This window comes from Cupressus sempervirens, chromosome 3, assembly GCF_028749045.1.
Source record: "Cupressus sempervirens isolate cs-2001-9-10 chromosome 3, ASM2874904v1, whole genome shotgun sequence".
Lineage (NCBI taxonomy): Eukaryota > Viridiplantae > Streptophyta > Pinopsida > Cupressales > Cupressaceae > Cupressus > Cupressus sempervirens.
Genome location: NC_143120.1, coordinates 835,602,435 through 835,611,093, shown reverse-complemented (window position 1 = coordinate 835,611,093; position 8,659 = coordinate 835,602,435).

Here is an 8,659-nt window from a genome sequence, read left to right as displayed (position 1 = left end):
CAAATTAGATTAAATTGCTCATATTGTAGAACATTTCTGCCTGATATTAGATTTTGAACCAAAAAAAGTGACTCTAGCATTGATAAATCCTTGTTGGCTGAATGCTATGTAAGATGAAATCAATCAAATTGAGAAAAATAAGACATGGGGAATTTTTCCTAGACCTGATGACAAGGATGTTACAAGTGGAAAATGGGTATTTCAAAATAAAATAAATGAAGATGGAAAAGTAGAAAGGAACAAAGCCAAATTTGTATGCAAGGGTTATGCTCAACAAGAAGGTATTGAATTGGGTGAAACTTTTGCACTAGTTGCAAGAATGTAATCTATTAGATTCTTTCTTGCTTATGCTAGTTACAAAAAAAAATATTGTTTATCAAATGGATCTTAAATTAACATTTTTAAATGGCTACCTGGAAGATGAAGTCTATATGGAACAACCATAAGGTTTTGAATCTTGTGATAAAATTGATTATGTGTATCATCTTAAAAATTATACTATATGGTTTAAAACAAGATCCTACAACTTGGTATTCTAGGCTCGATAAACATCTTATTACAAATGGCTCACTCATGATAGTGCATATAACACTTTATATATTAAACTTGTTAATGATAATATTTTATTAGTCTAGAAATCTATTTGGATGATATTATTTTTGGATCCACTGATGATGAATTGTCAAAATACTTTCCTAACATCATGGAATCTAAATTTTAAATGCCACTTTTGGGGGAACTTACATTCTTTCTTGGTCTACAAGTGTCATATCTTGACCATGGTTTAATCTTATCTCAAACAAAATATGCTAAAGAGATGTTGAAGAAATTCAACATGGCTGATTGAAAACATGTTAGTACACCTATGGAAGAAAGTTACAAGTTGGTTAAATAAGATGTCTCACCTTTAGTTGATCAAACTTCATACATATCCATGATTGGCAGTTTGTTGTATCTTACAACATCTAGACCTAATATAATGCAAGTAGTTTGAATGGTTTCATGATTTCAATCTACTCCAAAATAATCCCATGTTAATTTAGTAAATCTAATATTTAAGCAACTCTTGATTTTGGTTTATGGTCTCACATAGTGATGATTTCACTTTGCTTGGTTTTATAGATGTAGGTTGGGGTGGTTCTAAAGATAAAAAGAGCACTAATGGTGCTGCATTTTTTCTTGGTGATCATTTGGTTGCCTGGCATGGTTAAAAATAGGAGTGTGTAACTTTATCTACTTGTGAATCTGAATATCTTGCTACTACAATGTATTGTACTTAGTTAATTTGGATTCATTATTAGTTATTTGATCTAGGTATTCAAATTCAAAAGCCTATTTCTATCATGTGTGACAATATGAGTGCCATATAATTGAGTAAAAATACAACAATGTATTCTCATACCAAACATGTGGCCATAAAACTACATTTCATGTGTGACAAAGTCCTTGAAAATGATTTCAAGTTAATTTATTTTCCTACTCAGGCACAAGTAGCTGATATTTTCACTAAAACCCTACCCAGGGATTCTTTTGAACAACTACGAATTTGATTGATAATACTCTCTCAATCATTGTTGCACTAATTTTTGTTTTTAGGAAGCCTTTAATAGGTTTCTACTCCTATTCACAAACATCTATGATGCTTGAAAGCAGTGATCATGACATTGGATGTCTATTTTTTTTTTCTGTATTCCTTGATTAAAAATAGGGGAGAAATTTACTATTCCTTCCTTTAGTTCTTTTGATTTTCTCTTCATGATGGATTAGTTTCAATTAGATGATTTAAGTAATGATAGAAATTGATCAACCATTCGATTGTGATTTCAGTATTGATAGAAATTGATCAGCCATTAACTTGCAACAAGATTAGTTTTTAAAAGTTTAGACTGGATAATATGATAGTTTTTGGCAGGTATATTTTTGGGATATTCATTTGTGACACTATCAATTTTGGCTAGATCAACATGACATTTTTGGCAGGTATATTTTTGGGATAATTTTTTTGTGGCATTCATATTTAATATGATTTATATATCATAATATTATTTTGATGTAAATGGTTGCTATCATATAGACAAGTATGTATGTCACTCTTGTATATACTTGTGTATATAATCACAATTACAAAAAGACTCATTTGTATCTGCATATTGTGATGTATGAAGTAGAGAAAATAATTTTTCCTCAAGGATAAATGAGAGAGTTTGTTGAACTATAGTTGTATCTATGATGCAAAATGTTGTTCTTTTATATGTAGCAAGGAGAAGTGCTAATTAGTTAGAAATGAAGTCATCATGGAAGTCGGTATTTGATGTCTTTGACCATGATTCAAACATGAGTTAGCTTATGGTGGTTATCGTTGACTATGATTTGATTAACTTGGCTGTTGATGAACCATGTGTTGGTTATGTATGATGGATCCCAAATAAGATTATTTTTTATTAAGGAATGATTTATGTATTCAAAAGAAAGGTTTGTGTTTGTTCATTTTGTAAGGCCTATCTTGAGGGCTGCCACCGTGAAAGAAGATCTACTCTATCTAGAAATTTATGTTCAGAATTTCATTTTGGGTTTTCACTATGTTATTATGTTGCATAAAAGGAACATAATGATATTTTTTCTTTAGGGATATGCTTTTGTTATAGGAAGGTATTTATGCAAAGATAACAATGGCCTTCTTGTTGATTATTTTCCTTCAATTTATATCTTTTTTTTTGAGATGCGATAATACACATTTTCTAATGAATATATCAAGTGCTCTTGAGGATTCTTTTTGGCAACATCAAGTAAACATAAGTTCAACAACATAGTCAGAGGTATTTGTGGGTTTATTGGGCACATGCATCAGGTATTGTTGATCCTTGGATATGGTTGAACCAAAAAGTTTCTTTCTTGTACCATAAATATGGTGCATACTTATAAATAAGGTTTTGTGTTCAAGCAAAAACATTTTTTTCTATCTCCAAATATTTCAAAGCTGAAATGGATTTTTGAGAAATTCCATGATAGTCTTCTTTTACATCTTATTTCCTTTTGTATGAGATGAAGTATGAAGAAAGTATGAATATAAGCCCTGTCAGTTCTTGATTCTTAAGTAGTGGTCACACACTTATCAAGTTGTTGAGGACTTGTTTCAATTTGATTATTAATATAGTTTGAGATACCTGTTGTACTTGATAGCTATAAATTAGTTTGGTTTTTGGAACCATGTCTCTTGCACAAATTAATTTTTCAATTTGATTAAAATTTGTCTTGAGGAAAGAAAAATATTTTGGAGGACGTAAAATGTTAAATCAGTTTGTAGTTGTTGTAAACTAGTTTCATTTGTAAATGACATTGAAAATAGTTACAAAATTTAGATGTAACTATACACTAGAAAGTGATTGTAAACATACTTTAAGTATATCCCTATACACAGGAATATGTTTGTGTGACAAAAATGTATGAAAAGGAAAGGAGTAGACATATAGTCATATTTGTTTATACACAAAATACTTGTTTGGAACCTGAAGGAAAAATGATAAAGTTATTTATGTACATGGGTTTATGAAATTATGTAGTTATGTATGTAAGTGATTTGGTCTCAAATACATTAAAAAGGAAAAGAGGTTGAAGCCCAAGTACTAAAGTTATTTTTGTAAAGACGAGTTGTTGCTCAATAAAATCACAAGTTTAAATGGAGTGTTTTTTCTCCCTATGATGACACCAAAAGAATTTTGAGGGTTTTCCACTGGGCCCAAAAATATCGTGTCTCTTTTCTATGAGTTGTTTATATTTATCTCTTATCTTGGATTCTTATTTCATGAAAGCACTTAATCTTCCAGTTTTAATAGTTTTAGTAAATTTGATATACCAAACAAAATAATAAAATAAAATAATCTATTCTAATTCACACCCCTCTCAGAATAGCTACCACTTCCAATAATTATGTCATTCCAATCTTACACTTCTAGGATTCATAGTAGAATAATGAGAAGTCCAAGGCCTAAAAGATGTATTAGCCATAGTTATGAATGATGAGTAGAATATGAACAATTAAAGGGTTATCAGGTTTATAGCAAAGCATAGATCCTAATCTAAATATACTAGATATGACATCAAGCCTAATTCTTCTAAGCTAAACACATTAATTATATTATAAAACTTCAAAATAAAAGAAAGGAAGAAAATTATTACGAGAAAAAATCATTAAATCACTTTAGAAATTAAATATACGAGTGAACAAGATAAATCAAATATTCAATAGAGAAACAGACAGGCACTAATATATATGATTTTTTTTTGGTTTTTTAAGAATGATTTAAATTAGACTGAAATTAACTTTATTAAAGCTAAATGTATGGTTGGATGTTTAATTTGAGGTTTTAGATTTCTCTATTTAATAGGAAGAAATAAATGTCACAACTAGATCATCAAAGGGGAATTGAGTATGGAAATTAGTCATACATTATAGAGGTATTATATTGATTAAATCTCACAATGATCTTGGCCAAAAAGAAGGGTATGCAGGTTAAACAAAGCAATCAACTAAGTTTGAAGCCAAAAAAGAAAGGAGACATGCTAATATGATAGGACTTTATAGATTGAAATAAAATGAGGAAAAGCTTGGGATGAAAGTAAAATACGTAAAATAAGGAATTCCCTCATTATTGCATATTTATGTAAATAGGGGAATGATCCTATATGATTTGTTGTACATTTTATATTTTAAGTTGACAAACATCCCTGGGCAAGACTAGAGGCTTTCTTGACTCCATTCTTTCCTACCAGCGCCTATTTGAAGAAAGGATATATGTATAAACTTTATTAATAAATAATATTTTTTCCCTAGGCCCTTTACTAATTAAGGAAAAAATCCTACAAATATTTATTTCAACACAGAAAATGGTAGTTAGATCTAATCACTAGATTATAAGGGTGTCCCCTTTAGAGTGCCATAATTTTTTTTATATTGTTCATATTGTTAGGATTAAACACAGACATAAATAACAATTACAAGAAAATATTAAAAATATCATAAAATATTAAATCAAATAGAAGATAACACAAGACACCAAGATTTAATGTGGTTCACCCAATCCTTGGGCTACGTCCACCAAACAACAAGTCCAATATTATTACGATCCATTGATTACAACCTGATCACTATCTTTAATCCCTTACAGCTCAATACTCCCACAAGAAGTAATTTTTGCATCATACCTTAAGAAAAAATGCCTAACCCTAAGCCCTTTTATACAAGTGTTTCTTATGCTTTAGGGTTAGACTTAGTTACAACATGTTTGCCATAAAATGCCAATAAAATGGCCTACAAATAATTTTATGGATTATGTACAATACTTCCTTGATCAGTCACCACAAACTAACAATCTCCCACTTGGGGACTAATTAGGGTCCATACCAGACAACAATCTCCCTCTTGGAGACTAGTCTTGTAGCTATGTCGCTACTCCATGAGGCTCCCACTAGATCAAACCACCTTGAACTTTTCTGCTCTTTTATTCTGTTCAATCTAGAAATCCAATCAAAATTGAATAGGAGTTTAGATTCTCCCTTGTCACTACCTTTGTAAACATATTTGTTGGATTGTCATCTATATGTATCTATTTTCAGAATATAGATTTATTTGATTTAGCTTCCAGCTTGGTTCTATTTTTAGAATCTATATGAGCAAATGCTTCACAACCAAATGTTTTGAGAAAAGAATAACTCACCTTCTTTCCAATCCATGCTTCCTCTAGAATAAAACAACCCAAAGGAGTATAGGTTCTTCTATTAACTAAATATACAATAGTATTGATAAGCTTTTCCCACATGTTTAAGGGCAACCCAACATGCAACCCCATGCTCTTTGCATGCTCTATTATAGTCTCATTCATGTGTTTAACCACTCCATTTTCCTATGGAGTCCTTGGAATAGTTTTTTGTCTATGAAAACCATTAGTGGAGCAATAATCTTCAAATTCATGACTGCAATACTCACCACCATTATCATATTTGAGACATTTTAATTTCTTACTAGTCTCATTTTCAACCAAGCATTTTCATTTCTTAAAAGTTTGAAATACATCACATTTATGTCTCAAGAAATAAACCCATACTTTTCTAGTTGCATCATCAATAAATGTAAAATAATAATGAAAGTCACCAAGGGAAGATATCTAAGCTGGTCCCCATACATATGTATGCACAAGATCTAATCTCTCACTTTTCTTTTCCTTCTCACTCTTTACAAACTCACTCTCTTTTTTTTTTCATACACACAACTTTCACACAAATCCATATTGACACATTTCAAACCTAGTACAACTTTCTTTGAATGAAGTAATTTCATACCTTTCTCACTAATGTGCCCAAGTCTATTGTTCCATAGTGATGTATTTGAATCTACAACAATTGTTTGTTCTCCTGCTCAATTGTAGCAACGTTCTTGAACATCCATTTTTCTCTAAAACAATCAAAGTAGAAGGAACAGTATGACCTCTACAAAGATATAAGGTGCCTACTTTCACACCTTTTTCCTACTAGAATGGAGCCTTTTGAAACGTTCCAATTTTTATCATTGAAATTAACTACACAACCCTCATCACTGAGTTGCCCTGCTGAAATTAAATTCCTACTCAACCTTAGAATGTGTCTTACCTCATGTAGTAGCCAATGATTCCCATTCTGTAACTTAATCTTAACTTTTCCCTTTCCAACAATCTGGTAGGGTTCATTATCCCCCAAATAAACAAGTCCAAAATCCTCTTGGACATAATCAATAAAATAACCTCTATGGGGTGTAGCATAAAATGAAGCACCAGAATTAAAATCCATGAATCATGAACACTTTCTAAAGAAAGAAGAAAAGCATCCTCTTTGGATTTGTTACTTATCACATTTTCCTTCTTGTTCCCTTCTATTTTATCTCCTTCATTTCTCTTTTAAGTCCAACAATTTTTCTTTTTATGCCTTAGTTTTCCACAATACCAGCAATCTCTTGGTCCTCTGGATTGAGACCTCTTTCCCTTTGATTTTCTTCTTGATTTCCCATGGTTTCTAGAATTACTTCCTCTCTTAGTCATTTTGTGTCTTCTTTGTACATTCAAAGCACTTTTTGATGTAGATCCAACTAAGGTTTTCCTATGATTTTCCTCACTCAGAATAACACCAATCACATCATCATATTTTAGGGTATTAGATCCAAAATAGAAATACTCACAACCATTACCAAGCCATTCCAACTTTTAGGTAAAGAATACAAAATCAAGAGAGCCCTAATTTCTACAATAGATCCACCTTTTGCCATTTTCATATTAAATAAATGCTTCATGAGAAATACCTTATTTGAAGTGGAGGGCTTTTCATATAGTGTCACTAGGGTTTGCATCAACTCTTCGATCGTCTTCACTTTTTTAATGTTAAATGTCACTGATGGTGCCAAACATTATCGAATACTTCCAAGTTCCTTTCTATCTAAAATATCCCAGTCCTCATTTGTCATAGTTCCTTGTTTCTTGGCTTTTCCTTCCAAAGGCTTCCATAAATCTTTTTGATGAAGATAGTCCTCTATTTGCATTTTCCATAACTGAAAGTATTCTACCCATTAAACTTGTCAATCTTCAACTTACCCTCATGTTCCATCACTCCCACTCAATCATGAGACTCCCACTCAACCGTGATACTTTCCTACAGAGGATAACTAAAAAAAAACCTTGCTTTGATACCACTTTTTAGGATTAAACATGGACATAAATAATTGATGCAGGAGTATCTTGCATAGGAAAAAAAAAATGAAAAAGGGAAAAAAAGAGAAAAGAAAAGACGAATTTCAATTTTTGAGGTGCAAAGGTGGCATAAATAGAAAAATAAAAAAAATTGGTTGTCATACCATTTATCGAGATGTGTAGGTGGAATTCTAGAAGGTTGTGGATATTTTATTAAATCATGTATTTAATATTTGTTGGGTCACATGGTGGTGCTTAGTTGTATTTGGGTGGGACTTAAATATTTTGTGGACATTTTATTAAATTATGCATTTAATATTTGTTGCATGCTTAGTTGTATTTAGTGGGAATTAAATATTTGTTGAAGGTAGTTGTATTTACCTTTTATCCCACATTGATTGCATTTGTAACATCTTGGGTGGAAAGTTCCTATTTAACCAAGGCATATGAGCATTTCTAATCAAGCTTTGAGGTGTGAAAGCTTCAAGGTGTGATCTCTTCTTAGTAGAAGCTTGGAGAGAAGGAGGAAGTAGAGGAGCGAGTTTTCCTGAGTCTTTGGGCAGAGTGCAGAATGTGAGGCAGTTTACAGTAGGATTGTGGTGGAGTTGTGAGTTTGTGAGAAGAGCTAGTGGTTGTGGTTTAAAAACAAGGAGGCTGCTTGGTAGGCTTGCGAGCACAAGTTGAGATCTCTGAGATTTCTACTAGAGTGTGGATTTGGACTAGCTAGTGTTTGGGTTGGATATTGAGGGATCTTGTGAAACTATTATTGTAACTTCTATTGTATTTGGCTATAACTGGGAAGGCCTTACAGCCGACACATTGCATGTAACAGTTATTTTATGAATAAAGAGTTGTGATTTGGTATTAGATCTTTTGTTATTACTTCTTGCTATTGTGTTTCTGCTATGTGGTTATTTGCTGGGGGCTAGGAAATCTCCTCTAGGGATTCT